The sequence below is a fragment of the Chlamydotis macqueenii genome, chromosome 2 (assembly GCF_036417535.1).
Source record: "Chlamydotis macqueenii isolate bChlMac1 chromosome 2, bChlMac1.mat, whole genome shotgun sequence".
Taxonomy (NCBI): Eukaryota; Metazoa; Chordata; class Aves; order Otidiformes; family Otididae; genus Chlamydotis; species Chlamydotis macqueenii.
In genome coordinates, this window is record NC_141557.1 from 31,803,142 (window position 1) to 31,819,385 (window position 16,244).

Genomic DNA, 16,244 nt, shown 5'->3' on the forward strand with positions numbered 1-16,244 from the left:
GTGACTTCTAGTGCTCAGTACTACAAAAAAGCAATTAAAACATAAACGCTTAGGCCTGGTAAAAGTTTGTGTACTTCTGAACCATCAGGGGAGTTAATCAGTTATGCATTAGTGGCAGTCTCAACTATATAGACTGTTAATGCCCAAGAGACAGGTCTCATTTCCCTCCTCCAAAACATTATTTCTGCTCTCACGCCGACAGCTCCCATAATGGGATGGGAGCATAGTACCAACAGCTCCCACCTCCATCCTGCAGCAATATTTGTAGTTGCATTAGGATGACCATATGCACCTGACTGAAACATCACATTTATTCAGAGTAACAAAATGGCAAATACTGGGATACTCTTCTCCCTTTTTCACCCTGGTCCTTGAGATATTCAGCAGAGCGTCTATCAAAACCAGCTCGACACTCAGAAATTTTCAGTGGCGTCAGTATCGTGCTAGACGTCCTTACAGTATTTCTGTTAAATTGCTATTTGTTTCCTCAAGCTAATCATTCTTCTTTTAATCTGAAAAGTTCCAACTTCTGTCACTGGAAAAATACTGAAAAGAAAAAAGGAACAACAAAAAAAAATCCTTAAATCTGACTTGCAACCCCTAATGAGAAAAGGAAAAAAAAAATCTGTCATCTCATTCAGAAGAAAGAAAAAATGCTCATTTTTTTTTTAAGTGAAATAAATGCTTTCCCTAAACATGATCGCAGTTGACAAAATGCTGGATGTTTAGGTGGCAATTATAGCTCCTTCAGAGACTGTCAAATCTTGTCACAACACATGTTATAAATGAGGACAGATTTAGACATCTTTTCTGACAGTTATGTGTAGGATGTGGATGGTTGGCAGTTAAATTTCAAATGCAGGGAAATTTTCCTTCCAATAGATCTTTGCTTGTTTATTAAGAGGGAGTTACCGTGCACTGAATCTTGTATCTAGCATGTGCAGCTTTTCATCCTTACAGCTTTTGACATTTCACTTTAACTCTCTTTGTGACAGCCATCTGAACATTGTTTTAGGTAAAAAGTAACCTACGGTGCTCTGGAGATGCATGAAATTTTTAAAGCTCTTGATGTTTTCATACTGAGATTAGAGTAGGAAATGTGTCATATTATACATGGATGGATAGAGAGCAAGAAAGCAAATAACAGAGGCTGCAACAATGCTGATTGAAGGGAGTAGCTTCATGATGCACACAGAAAATGGGATAATGCACTAGCCCACATTCATCATGTGAGATGCACAAAATGTTGATGAAGTATTAGTAATAATAATGTGCGTCACAAAGCGCAATTCGTGTGATGATAAACTACTCGGGTGTCATTAAAGGCCAAACCTGACATGAATTTCAAACTGTTTCTGATGTTAAGAGGTCTGATGGAATGGAGAGAAGAGAGAGAAGAAGAATCATACTACTATGAGCAAAAGTCCTGGCTGAGTCAGATAGAACTTTTTTGGAAGCTTTGAGGGTGAGCATGCTGGAGCAGCCTCAGTATCGCATTTGACGAGTGCAGCATCAGCCTTTTTGACTGCAGCAGCCTCAATCTGCTAACCAGCACAGACAGTGACAAGCTTTGCATTCACCTTTTCTGCAAAGGTCAATAAGGAGCTGGGAAAGGCAGAGGCAACATCTCCCAGTTAGGTGATGTCCAGCATACATTGCACTATATACAGCTAGTGGAGAGAGGGGACCTATAGCTCCTTTAGCCCCTTCTCCAAATTCTAATAATCTTTCAAGCTCCTGGAGGAATCTCCTTCTGGAAGAAACTGGTGAGAGGAAAGAAAATCTGTTTACCCATCTTGGTAGTCCTCTTACACTTGAATATGGCATATTCTAGACTAACTTTTATGAATGGTAGTCTATAAAACCTCAGTGAATTAAGTAAGTGTAATGCTAACATTTCATTGAGATAGTGAAGAAGAGATGTAATCTACGATATCAGGACCTTGCGACTCTTCTATTTAGCTATAGTAGCAGTTTAGCATGACAGAGTTATTCACGTGCATACTGTTAAGCAGATACTTGAGTAGTTTGCTGGACTGGGACCAAAGTGCTCATTGCGTTGGAGGACTGAACCCATAAACTGGAACACTGTGGGCAGCTATACCTTTTGGAGAGCTGAATTTTTTGTACTTTCTATTTTCATAAGAGTGACAGTGTTATGTAACCAGAAGATAGAGGAACTTGTGTTCATTCCTAAAGATTATAAAATATTCAGAAATATTTGTGAAATCCTATCTTGAGTAATACAGCTTAAGCCATTGAATTCTGAATGGGTTGCTCTCCTGTTTCTGTCTGGTTACAGACCATTCACTTAGCCCTAATGACATGCATCCAAATAAATGCTTGCTATTTCACAAATGTGAAAATAAATGTACTGTTTCTATGCTCCAAGACATCAGCATTTATTGCCTCATTTGGGAAAACAACAGACTTATTTGGTTCATTTATACTCTATTCAAATGCTGCTTTGAGAACAGAGACCAGCATCTTGCATCTCGGAGCTCTTCATGAATAGGGCTACATATTCTCATGCCTCTTCCCTTCTATTCACTTGTATGAAAAAATCTTAGGGGGTAAAACATTACAGGATGTCTCAGGTATACATAATTAATTTACCCATAAATTAGTAAAATGTAACATATTGGCAATTTTAAAATTATTTGTTCAATTCCTTAGTGAGCTGACTTTTTATGTTTCTTCTTGACTTTAGAGAATGATTTACTACATGTGAATAAATTCTTCCTGACAGTGTCTCTCCTTCTCAATCATTCAACCAATGAAACCTTGTTGACAATAAAATATTACAAAATGTTTGTCTATTTGAGAAGTATTTTTGAATATTTTTAACTTTAAGGAAATGTCATATTTGCATGTATGCGTTCAGAGTAAAAAAAAAGAATTAGCTACTTCAGAAGTAATTGTCACCTTATTGGTTTGTTATGCGAGTACACCATCTAATTCTACAGCTTTAGGTAAGAATTCTGATTGATGGAGTCTATCAGAAAATTAGAAGCACCAACAATTTCAGCCCTTTTTAGTGTCAGAAAACTAATCTTTAGGATTATAATTGATTGAGGTTTTGTCAGACTTGTTCTCTTATTTGTATTTACATATTTCTGATTACAGGAAAAAAAAAGGAAAGATATCCCCTGTAAGAATAAAAAAGCAACATAGTCTTAGATAATATCTGTAAGGGAGCCATTGACCGAACTTGAAAAAAAATTAAAATGCAATAGCAAAACATCCATATTTAGATGGAAGCACTTTAAAGGTCTGTTCTGGTTTTGTTTAGTGAGGGGGGGGCTACGGTGTAGCTTCTGTAGGAAACTGCTAGAAGTCGCTCTCCTCTGTTCAGTGGACTTGGCCGGGCCTAGGGTGGGCCCGCTACTGGCCAAGGCCGAGCCGATTGGTAGCAGAATGTTCTGGGATAAAACCTCTGCAATAACATATTTAAGAAGGGGAAAAACAGAAAAAAAAAAAAAAAAAGAGAGAGACGATGTGAAGACACTGAGCAGGGGCAGAGAGGGGAAGGCGTGAGCCCTGTGGGCCTTGTAGGCCTCACCCTCTGGCCTCCCGCCGGGCAGCTGACTGGGCCCAACTCAGCCCAGCCTGGCTGCAAGAAGTGGAGAGGAGATGAGATGTGAAGAAAACCTGAGAGGCATCTGCCTGCCTGTTGTGAATAACTTCTTGTGAGAGGAACGGCTGCAGATGCCAAGGTCAGTGAAGAAGGAGGGGGAGGAGTAATGCGGCTCCTGGCTAAGATTCCCCTGCAGCCCATGGTGATGACCATAGTGGAGCAGGTTGTCCCCCTGCAGCCCATGGAGGTCCACGGAGGAGCAGAGATCCACCTGCAGCCCATGGAGGACCCCACGCCAGGGCAGGCGGATGCCTGAAGGAGGCTGAGGCCCGTGGAGGGCCCGCGCTGGGACAGCCATTCTGGAGGGACTGCACCCTGTGGAAGAAATGACCCACGCCAGAGCAGTTCACAAAGGACTGTAGCTCATGGGAAGGACCCCATGCTGGAGCAGGGGAGGAATGTGAGGAGTTCTTTCCCCAATGATGAATCAGTGGCGTAAAACAGCGTGTGATGAACTGACCATAACCCCCATTCCCTCTTCCCCCCTCTGCCACTCGGGGAGGGGAGAAGGTGGTAGAGATAATGTTAAGCTCAGGAAGAGGAAGGGGTGGGGGGAAGCTATCTTGTTCTCTGTCTCATTATCCTGCTTTGGTTTTAGCAATAAATGAATAGTTTTCCCGAAGTTGAGTCTGTTTTGCCCGTAACGGTAACTTGAAGGATTTTCTCCCTGTTCTTATCTCAAACCTCAAGCCGTTTTTCTTATATTATCTCTCCCTATTCTCTTGGAGGGTGGGGGGAGTGAGAAAGAGACTGCATAATCTGGTCCTGATTGGGACTAAACTACAACAGGCTCTATTCAATAAATGGCTTTCCTTCAGGCCAAATAGATCTTTCAATGCCCAGGAATATAGGTATTTCTAAACTATACCCGTTCAAAATCCTGACCTCCAAATTCTTATATTTGAGAGACCTACATGTCCTAGATAATGGCACTGCCTTTGATGCTGGGGAGGGCAAAGGCTATTGTGCCATTCTGTCACTTATTTCTGCTCTTAGTGTCATGGTGGTGACAGAGGCCATCTAGAAAAAAATGGCGCTCTTTAATGAGAAGGGGAAATTTAACCCACGTGGGTACAGGTTCCTTGAAGTTAGTGCTAAAGTAAGTGAAGACACAGATAGATACCTGGAAGCCCTGTTATATTTTCAGGCACTACCAAACCTTAATGGCCCTTCCTGCCCTCGCCTGGGGCTCACCCCAGCCTGACCAGAACCCCATTCAGCCACTCCTGGGGCTGTCAGTCTTTCCCCCAGCGAGGTGGTAGGATGCAGTACTGCCAGAGCCTTGCCCTGCCTCTCACTCCAGGGAGTCTCTGTGGTCACAGCCCCATGGAGACCCTGGCCCATGTATCTGGAAGGTGCCCTCCATTAGGTAAAGAAATCTGAAAGGTGAAGAACCAGTAGTATAAGGAATCCCATCCTCAGCAATGGCATCTGCTCCCTGGCAAGCTCTACATGAATTCCATTGTGAAACCAGAGAAAAAAATGATCTGGTCTAAAGTTGCTGTATTCCATTGAAGTCAGACAGGAAAACATGTACCTGTATTTGAAAGGATTTGGTGTAAGCCACAAGACTAGCACTCCATATTGAAGAAATTACTCCATAACTCTTCACCCTCCAGCTGCCCACAGATGGGATTTGGAGGTTGTTTTGTATTTCAGCTTCTCAACCTAGCATTAAAAACTACCTGCAATTGCTGATAATCTGCTTCTGCATCACTAGCCAAGGCACTGGCCCAAAAATCCACAGGATGGTTGTGAGATATTCATGCCCAGTATGCAATCAAATCCCAAACAAATTGCTTGTTAGTTTTCTTCAGGTTCTGGGTGAAAATAAAGCAGCCATTCCTGTGTATGGGGACAGGCTGACAATTTAACACGATGCTTGGTGATCTGAGTGAGAAGGTAAAGAGCAATAGATAAAACACCGGAAAAATATATTTGGGAAGTTCAGTTTTAGACAGAACAACAGGAAAAAAGCAGATTCATTGCCAAAGATAACCATGATTAACTGTTCTGTTCAGTCATTGTCTGAGGAGTCACAAGCAAACCTGATATATTCCAGATATTTTTAGTGGGACTATTATTGATCACTTTTTCATTAATAATCAGAGGTAGCCACCAGTCAATAATATGAAGAAGCAGTAAGATGCTAAACTTGATACCAGTCCTTAGTTTCTGCTAAAAAAAAGTACTTCTCTGCTTTCAGAATCACAGTGCATGGACCAAAATAATCCTCGTTCAGACAATTCTATTGGCACTGAGGTTCTGATGGCATTCTAAAGGAAATTATTTTTCCACGGATTGATAATAAGGATTTCCCATTCTTTATCATCCAACAAGGAACAATGCTTCATCATTCCGTTTCAGCAGTGCTGACAATATTTAGTTTTGTGCTAAAGCCTGCCAGACATCAGCCACGGGTATAGGCACAGACACAGAAGTATAAGAGCATGACAATTTTTACAGGATATAATACAGAAAAAAAACCTTTTAATTCGAGATTACCAAATATTCAGTCATGACTGACCAGTACAGCAAACCACAAGACAAAATGGGTTTGAGTCATCATCATGAGATAGTTTCTTCATAGATTCTTTTATTATGCTAAGAACTCTCTGTACTCTAAAATTTTAATGGTATCATACTATCAGAACATAAACCAACTGTAAAACAAATATGCATATACCTTTGTGAGGCTTGGGCAATTGGCCAAAATGTGTCTTGCTAGAGAATGGACAATTGTCCTTCCTTGTATCCTAGTCAGATAACATCCTAGTCAGTCCAGACTTATTTGGGAAAGTGTGGAGGGAAAAACTGAGGACTGGAGTACTTTTATTTTCTCTTATATATACGCCACTGTCAAATAAGTTAGATAATAATTGTTATATTTAGCTATGCCTTTGACAGTTTATGTGATATATGGGCTGAACACTCACATAGCAAAATGTATGTACTGTTTTTTTACAAATAGCAGTAAATCAATGGAAATTTTTTAATCAATAAATCCTTGCTTAATATGAAACTTTACAGGTGAGTTTAAGATTTTCTGCAGTTTTAGTTAGAATGATTACTTAAGTTGCATTGTTGTATTCTGAAGAAAAAAATACATAACACTTGTTTCATTTGAACAGGCTTACACAAATAAATGTATGTCTTAAATAAATTCTGTAACAAATAATGCTATTGTTATTAATCTTACTTTTTAAAATACTTGGATATTCTCTAGTACCTATGTTGTATGCAGAAAAGATTTGGGGCAGAGATCATAGTTCCTCTGTCTTACATACAAAGACAGAAATATAGAAAGAACAGGCTTTGTCTATTTTTCTTCTCATGCAATTCTAGTACTGCGACTCGGTGGAATAGGAGGAGTTTCAAAGGTTATGTACAGGTGAATTTTGTTACATTCCTGAATTCCTTTTTTTCCAGGAAAAAGACTGCAGGAAGTTGAGATTAAATTTCTCACTTTGTGCAGGGCCGGGGGGCAGAGAGAGAGAGACAGAGAGACTTTCTCTCCAACTCTCAGCTGTAACGTGGAATATATCTGCACGTGCATGCTTAAATATTATAAATACATTTATATATACTTACGTATCAATAGATATACATATATATGATATCCCTACATGTTAGAAATCATATGTGATACATCTTATCACATGCACATATGTTGTATAAAACATAATATATCAACATATAATATGCTATTCTATATTATAATAATATTGTATTATAAAATATAATATATTAATATATATTATATATTATAAAACTTACAAGATTTTACGCTGTACTGCATAATGCTTTAATAATCATTACCACAAAAAATATATAAGCCTCCAAAACCCAGAATATTTTACTCCTACAGAATAGGTGGTATTCAGTGAGTAAGTACATTTTTCTCTTCAGGGTACTACTATATATTGCATGAAATCGTTCAGAAACTGGGCATTCATGCAGTACAGTAAGTACCTGTGACCTCTACAAAGTTATTCAATTATGTGCAAAAGAAATGGTAGGCTGATAAAAGTTAAACTTGGGCCCCTTGTCAGCAACATTTCTTGAATTTCTTTAGCTGAGAGGTAATAATTGTGGAGAACAACCAAAAAGAAAAGACTGTAACACAGTAGACAACACAAAAAATTAGACTGGAATATTTTAAATCAGCTAATTTCTAACGGGATTTTTTTGTATGTAAAAGACACTCCTTGTTAATTACCATTTCTGACTTTCCCCTGAGATAATTTTTGTCACTCTCAGATTTGTCAGGAGCATATCAGTGACTCTAAATCAAATGCATTAGTGTTGTCAGTGTCCACGTCATCCTGTAGTGTTTAAATTGCAAAACACTGCAATTTTAGAAAGAGTATCCATTTTATAACCTTGAACACAATGCATCGCCTTGATGGCATATGCATTTGTAAATTAATATTAACTTTACAAATACACCAGTTATGTAAGAGTAGTCATGTCTCTTCTTGGTGGTCTGTAAATGAGATGGGCTTTTTTTCTGTCAACTTGCCTGATAAAAATTCCCTTGTAATACTTCCTGTAATAAAAAGAAATCTTGTATAGAATGAATATACAACAGTGGATACCTTGGGTGGGGTATATCTCACCTAATTTTCGGCACCCACATCTGAAAGAAGAGTTGTTCTCTGGAGCTATTTCTCTCTGCTGCCAGAACAGGGGGCTGAGGGTAATGCAGTCATCCAAGTTAGGGCAAATGAGTTTCACACCTTGTGTGAAAGCAGGATGCTGATACAGATTGCTGATTGTAGGATGCATCTGTTGGGGGATGCTGATACAGTGTGATAGAGAAAGAAACTTTTTTTCACATTCATTGGAGAAGAAAAGGCTTGATCCTGCAGGCACCAAGGCTCTGTGACTGCCGTTGGCTGGGACAAGAGCGAATGATGCTTTGTACCTCACCTGATTACCAGTTTAGCATGTCACCTTCCTTCTGCGTGCTGAGCGCCCGCGATGAAGCGCTGAGCAACCTCAAACCTCGTTAAAGTTGTTTGATAGAGCCCTGAGCTATCTCGTGAGATGAAGTTGCACTATTTATACTCTGAGAACATATGCATACTGTACTATTAGTGCTAATATTTTTGTCAGAACACTTTTTAAAAGCAAAATGTGAGAACATTTGTGGGCAGTAATCACAAAACAGGGTTGACAGCTCCTTCCTTCTCTTACTCAGTCACAAACGTTTTTCCTTTCAACAGATTAGGAAATGTAAATGGAACTGGTCATTTTCAGAAACTGCTGTTATTTGGTTGATAATACGTGAATACCAAAAGGGAGCTGACAAGGTTATCGCGAAGTAGAAACTGATAATAGCAGGGTGCCTGCAGCCCTACCTTAAATTGAAAGAGGAGCTACACAGCCTGACAGGAGCACCTATGAGGGCGGAGCGTATACTGCATTTGCAAAAGTTCATAAAAGACAAGGGGCACTAAGCCCCTTCTCTTCCATCACTACCTGCCTAGAAGTTGTATGCCAATTTTTATTTCAGCAATAGCTTTCCATAGTGGCAAAAGTCAATCAATAATAAGAAATATGTATTTGAATGTTAATATCAAATGTTATTACTAAGCTATCCTATGTCTGTGTAATTATCTGTTTAACAGTGGAGTGGCCATGACAATAGAATCTATCTTTAAGTCAACTGAGACAACAAAAACATCTACAGCACAGCTCATCTACCCTAGCTGGAAAAGCCAAGACCAAGTCAATGATAACCACTCCTCATGGCTGAGAACTCTGCAGGAACAGCTCTCTTTTCATGGACATCATGGTTCATACTGCCCTGGTCCTAAGCTATGGTATCTCAGGCAAGAAAAACTACCAAATATTGACATTTCAGAGCAAGAAGTAAGAAATCATAGGAAGGAATAATAATGTTACAAAGTTGTTTGGTCCCCCTCATCCAGAAAATGACGTGCTCAGGTACTCACATGGAGATGCTCATTGCACTTAATCATCAATGAATCATCACCAGGCCCAAGCTGCCTGCATTAAGCTTACTGACAGAGGCTCCCAGCAGTAACTTCTGCCTGTTCTCCATCACAACCCTGTCATCACTACAGAGCGTGGGATAATAAAAAAAAAAAAAAGATAAAGCAGAGAGCTGAAAAAAATCCTACCTGATGATTCATTATAGTGAGAAAGATTTGTGTAATTTCAGGCTCACTCCTTCATTCAGAATCACGTATTATCTGCTAAGGCAGTTAATTGTGATAAGTACATGACAAAACCAGATGCAATTGTCCACTCAAGCACGATCTGGTCAGGTTTAATGACAGGGTGTTCCTCAGAGAGTTCCTCTTCGCAACTAAAACATGGCTTGTTTTTTCAATTAGGAACTAAAGAAATTCACCTATAACATTCTTTCCCTTCTAACAGCAATCATGAGCAATGAATAAGACACACCAAGTGCAAAGGCCAGGCCTTTTATTTCTGTAATTATTAAGCACTTTTACAAAGACTAATGCATCTGGAATTTTGTAAGCCAGATATATTTATGATCTGTGGGCAGTTCTTGATATAGTTATGATCTATCCTTGTTTGGATAAAATCCATTTTCTATTCAGGGTAAGTGAAGGAATACTTTAATGCCTGCTAACTTAGTAATGGCAAAGAATAGAAGCTACCTTCCAAAGTGTGGATCAGCATGACATGGCTGAAAAGGTTGCTCAGACCCTTATGCTGAGATTTGTACAATGAGATGTGAATACAAATGCCCTCCTTTGGTGGAACTGTATCTTGTATGCCAGGAAGAAACAAGGACATCAGTAAATCAAGAAGACAGCAAGAAAACAGTGGGAATATGTAAACAGGGCACAGAGTGACGAACTTGCTGATCAGCCTAAGCAAGACTCCGGATAAGACAATCGCTGGAGTCTATTGTTGGATGACTTCAGGAAAGACACTGGGTTCAGAACGAGCAAAGGACAAGGTCAGAGATCAGAGCAGGTTTAGGACACCTGAGAGGTCATGTGCACCAGCATAATAGGACATAGCAATGCCTTCAATACAATTTTAGAAAATTTGGCACCTCAGCAGCAGAAAAAATGGGAAAAAGGGATCCAGACAAAAAGCAGGCAAGACTGCAACAGTCAGGGGTGTTTAGAATCAGGACAGAAGCAGATGCAGGATCAAGAGTGAAGGGCAGTATTGGAAAGCAAGGACAGGGCTCAGCTTCAGCTCCAGTTAGTCCAAAGCTAATGGAAAATCTTTCAACAGACATCCAAGCCTTGTATTCAGATCCTCTTTTCATATGAAGGAATGCAAGCTCTGCACAGTTCACCACAGCATTAGGGGGCACTTAAAAACCTTTGCTTTATGGGAGTGAAAGAACCACTTTGGGGGCACAGTGCTGCTGCAGGAAGATTCTGTGCAGGCTTGGCATTACGAGCAAGCAGCCCAGTTCGGTCACTCATTTCACAACTTACCTCGTCCAAGGAAACAAGATTTGTTTATATTTTCTGCATGCAAATAGGCCGGGATCAAAAACCACTCGATTCTATCATGTTTCTGAGAAATAGCCCACAAATTTCCAAATATTGGCTAACCTCTGGCTCTAAAAAAAGGGGGTAATAACATGTTTAATTTTAACCACCTGAATAATCCTATCAAATGTAGGTATGTGTATACATTCCTAAAAGCCCGGGCACTGAAAGAGCTAATCATACATTAAATTATCTCCAGTGTGCAGGAAATATCTTTTAATGAGACATTTAAGAATATATATAAAACTACTTTTTATTGTTAGCACAAAATTCCTTATTGTCCTTAAAATGTTGGCATCTATGTTGATTTATTCAGATTGCCTACTTCTGTAGCAGTTAAGTGGTTATTTACAAATTGCGTAGAACTGTCTGATCAGCTAAACCACTGATCTTTTTTTTTTCAGGAAAAAAGCAAACACTTTCTGTAAACAAAATCAACAATTATACCCAATCTGAAACATGTAAAATTTTAATGTTTACGAGCCACTGAGCAAGCTACTTACTAAAAGGCTAGCAGTCTTACCCAACAGAAGACCTTTTAACTAATTCTCAGTCAAATTAATAGACATCACAAATAAGTTACACCCCTTCCCCTCACCAGATTTGAACATTTTTCTTGCATAAGACAAATCTTAACATTTCAGAGGACTTAATGCAAATGTTGTTAGTAAAATACAAATAATTGCAACAGCAGATACTCTTGTAAGCATTAATACATATATAAAGCATACATAGAGAATTGCACAATGCTGGTGAGAAGGGCCACATTTTTCAGGTACGTGGTGCATGGATGATCTGTGCAACGTGCTAGGTATCAAGTCTGTTAATTCCATTTTAAAAAAGTGATCTGGAGCATCGGAAGGATCTAGCCCTATAAGGGGACAATTGAGAGGCAGCTGGTATTGATTTCTACAGGAGTACAGTATGACTTGAACTTCTCGGAACTTTGAAGACAACAAGCAGAGCTGCGTGTTCCATTGAAAGCTGGACAGGAACTTAAGGAACAGACAGCAGGTAAGTTTTGGGGTGTTTATTCATCTTACTCAGCAAATAAGTGGCTGCCTCCTTGAACTTCAAGCTGAATTTAAGAATCACCTCTGTAAAGTACTGCTGACAGAGCAGACAGTACAGAGCAGACTCTGTCAGTCTGCTCTGGATGTGACTAGAAGCACAGGTGTGTTGCAAGATTACACCCAAGAAGAATGATTCAAGCCTCTTGACTGCCAGAGATAATGAAAAGGATCTGCTGTCTGGCAGTTGAGGAACAGAAACACATCCAAAAGAACTGATCATTTCAGCAAAGAGCTGGCATATAACATCAGCTAATGGGGCAGACTTAGCTTTTGTTCCCAACGATTTTCACAGACAAGTGTTATTTCCATCTTATTCAGATCCACAAGTTAACAAGCACGTGTATGCTGGAAGCACAGTTTGGTCTTGTTAAATGTTAAGGATTTTTTTTCTGTTCATCTCGACCGGTTTCAGTTTTTGTGAAAGGATGGTTTATGAACTGGATTGGAAAGGGACATAACTGAGTACTGTATTAATTTCAAAGAATCATAGAATGGTTTTAATTTTAATGGTTACACAGTACAGAACATCCTACATGTTTCCTTTCAGTATCATAGTGAGAGAATTGCTCACAGCTTGATGAGTCTTAAGTACTGCTTGATGAGCTGTTATACCTCAGCGCCTCCTTAATACCTAAGGTAGTTTCCAGTGAAGGCATGGAACTTCTGAAAGCTATTTATCCACAGTATTAATGATATTAAAATACTTTTCAATGTGAGAATTGGTTTACTGAATGCTATAGAGTTTTGTATTTATTAGTTTTTTCATTGTTTTCAATATTTTCAGTGTTTCTATTTGACTGGAGAGAAAAAAAAATTAAAAGAAAGTTAATGTTTTTTTCTCCTAGTGCCTTCACTAGGCACTACCTTAAGCGAGGAACTATGGGGAAGACAATTTTTCTGTTCCAGTGTGGTTTCCAAAACCTTTTGTGTTTTGGAAAATTCCAAAAATGACCTTACTGATCTTCTGTTGATCAATACGCAAGCCTTTTCCATTCAAAAATCCAGTTATTGTAAATTAGAGAGTATGTGAAGGGCATCATAGCCCTTATGGTCAGCAGACACCACTTCACGATGTGGCAGAGATGAAGCTGCAAGGACGATGCAAGTCTCTTTTCAGGGATGAGAATGTTTTAAGGATTTCAGCACCTCATCTCAGGTTTTATAAATTAAACTTATAAATTATAATGCAGGCATTCCACATTCTTTCCTCACCCCCATGACTTTCAGTAAATGTTTGCAATAACTCAGAAAGACAGTGATAAAATGGGAAACGCTACATTTGAAAGAAGAGCTACACACATTCACTCTGGCAAATCAGTCAAGACTATAAATCATTTTTTGGTCAGTAGGATTAGGAGCAGATAATGTAGTAATGGAATAGCAATACTAGATGCAGCAAAAGCAAGATAAAGCCTGCCTGAATATTACCAGGAAATGAGCAGGGGAAGCACAGCAGTAACCAAAACCATGGAAGGCGTCTCACGAGATGCTTGTTATTTTCCAGTATAAATTCAGGAGCTCCCAACATAGCATTAGAACAGTGGCTAGTCTTTTAGAACATGATTATAATGCCAATGCTTCCTATGAGTAGACGGAGGACAAGAGTACACAGTGAAACAAACGTATCTATCAGTTTGCAGCGTATCGATCTGTCAGATAAACAGTGCTGTGCGATTTCATTAGCCAGTTTGGGCTTAGGTCTGTCACGTGGCACTCCATGACTTAACGTCTAGCAATAAATACCACTGAAACTGATTCCCAAACTAAAACACAAAACTAAACAAACAAATGAGATTCCTCTCCAAGTTGAAACACACGCAGACACAGTTTTACTTCTGATTTTAAGAAGTGAGTTTTTTTGAGGGTCACAAAAAACCACTGCTTACCACAGCTGAGTTTTCATCTGTTGTATCCCTTGAGCAATCAATGACATTCAGGCCCAAATTCCAAATCTTTCTTTAGTCTCTAGCTTTACCTTTTAGTCTTAACTAGTTCTTCACCAGTCTTGGAAACAACAACATTTGTTTCAGAAAAGCTAACATCTGAAAACAATACAGTGGAAAGAATAAGTACAATAAATCCCAAAAATATTTTAAAAATTAGTAAAACACGGTGTGAAACTACTATGGTAATACGTGGAATATATATAAATACAAATGCAAATTCCAAAGCTTTAAAGTGGAAGATAGCTAATGATTTTTTTTTTTATTTATTGCTTAGATTTCCAAGAACTAAACTGCTCTGAGTGTAATCTTTACCTGGAAAGGGAGAAATAAAAGGAAACACTCCCTTCTCTCCCAAGCAATGAAGAAATCTATCTGTAAGTTTAGGTTAGAAATAAAAGGGATTAAGACAGATTCCACAGATGAAAGTGCTTCATGTGCCGTATAAAACATAACAGGAGACTGTTAATCATTACCGAAGAGACCTAACGTGTTCAGAAAGATGGGCATCCTGTACCTGAAGATGCTAAGAAATGTCAAGACCGCCAAAAAGCCAATGAGGGGAAAGCAGCGCTGGGGAGCCGTGCAGTCATCTCAGGATGCGACAGCCCAAGGGAACAGAAGCACCTACCAGGCGAGGACCCAGCAGCACCCCGCACACTTTCTCCCGCTGACGAACGCCAGAGACCCGCTGGAAGCCGCGCGTCCTCCCTCCGCCCCACCGGGCCTGGCCGGCCTTTCCTGGGGCCCCGCACACCTCCTCCTGGGCTGTCAGGGGAGCGGGGAGAGACGCAGGTGCATCCCCTCCCCTCAGGGCTGAAGGGCGGCGAGGGCCGCCAGACAGCCGAGCGGCTCCTCCGCAACCGGCCGCCCGCCAGTCCCCGCGGGGAGGCGGTGAAAGCCCCGCGGGGTCCAGGCCTGGCCCGGCCGGGCGGGGGCGCGGCGGGGAGCGCCGTGCGGGCCCTGCCTTCACAGGCCCGCGGCGGAGCCTTTCCGGCCGCCCGTGGCCGCCGCGCTCCCGCGTCTACCGGCACCCGCAGAGCCCCGAGGCGGAGACGGGGGAGTCAGGGCGCAGGCGGGGGTCCGGGCACCGCTGCTCCCCTCAGCGGGCCGCGCCCTCCGGTCGCCGCTGACCCCGTGCGTGGCAGCCGGGCCGCAGTCTGTCGGGCTTCGTGCCCGGAACGCTTCCCTTGACTCTCCCTGCCCCTCCGCCCGGGCGAGGCGCCCCTCGGCGCCCCACCGCGGCCCGGCCCGGCCTGACCCGGCACGGCCCGGCTCGGCCCCCAGCGGCCGCAGCGGGGAGCGCGGCGCAGCCCGGCAGCCTCCCCCCGCCACCCCCCCCCCCCCCCCCGCGGTGCGGGTATTTTTAGCAAATCCTCCTCGCGTCGCCACGGGCTGCGAGCGCAGCGCCCAGCCCCTCGCCAGCTGCCGCCGCCCCGCCCGCCCGCCCGCCACGCTCGGCACAGGCTCGGCACAGGCTCGCCCCGCCGCCGGCTCTGCTGCCCGCCGGCGCTATGGCCACCTAAGCCCCGCAGGCGGCCGCCGCCGCAACTTTTCCTCCCCGATCTGTGCCTTCTCCCGCGGAAGATGGCAGCTGGGGGAAGGACTGGAAGTTGCAGCCCGCGGGCGAAGAGATAAAGGCGGGGGCGCGGGAAGGTGAGTGGCACCGGTCGGTTGCCGCTCCGCTCCGCTCCCCTTTGCTCCGCCCGCCGCGGGGCCGTGGGGGCCGGCCGGTCCCGCTGCCCGGCCGGTGTCCTTGGCTCGCCGGGGTGGGTTTTGTGGGACCTTTGGGGAGGTTTCGGGAAGTTGGGCCGTGTCGGGGCGAGCGAGGCGGCCGTTTCCCCCCCCCACCCCCCTCCACTGGCAAGTTTCGTTTCGCGGGAGCGTGAGTGGGAGAGGAGTTTTCCGTGCGTCTGCCCTGCCCGGAGCTTCGGCGGGCGGGGAGGGACGGTGCGGGCCCCCGGGGTCGGCTGGGGAGCGGGGAGCTGCGGGAGGGCGGCGGGAGGAGCGGGGACCGGACAGGTGGGCGGCGGGGAGCGGCCCTCGGACCCGGGAGCTGCCGGGGACGAGGGGCGGC

General features: G+C 42.6%; 1 protein-coding gene across 6 annotated transcripts in view; it reads left to right on the plus strand.

Moving 5' to 3' along the window:
• The first annotated feature begins 15,647 nt into the window (after positions 1-15,647).
• Positions 15,648-16,244, plus strand: part of HDAC9 (histone deacetylase 9) — a 292,749-nt gene continuing 292,152 nt past the window's right edge. For all 6 annotated transcript variants that reach the window (XM_086742475.1, XM_086742474.1, XM_086742476.1 and 3 more), the window contains exon 1: positions 15,648-15,823. The gene's annotated coding sequence lies outside the window, so the exon portion shown is untranslated. The remainder of the gene's footprint in view (positions 15,824-16,244) is intronic.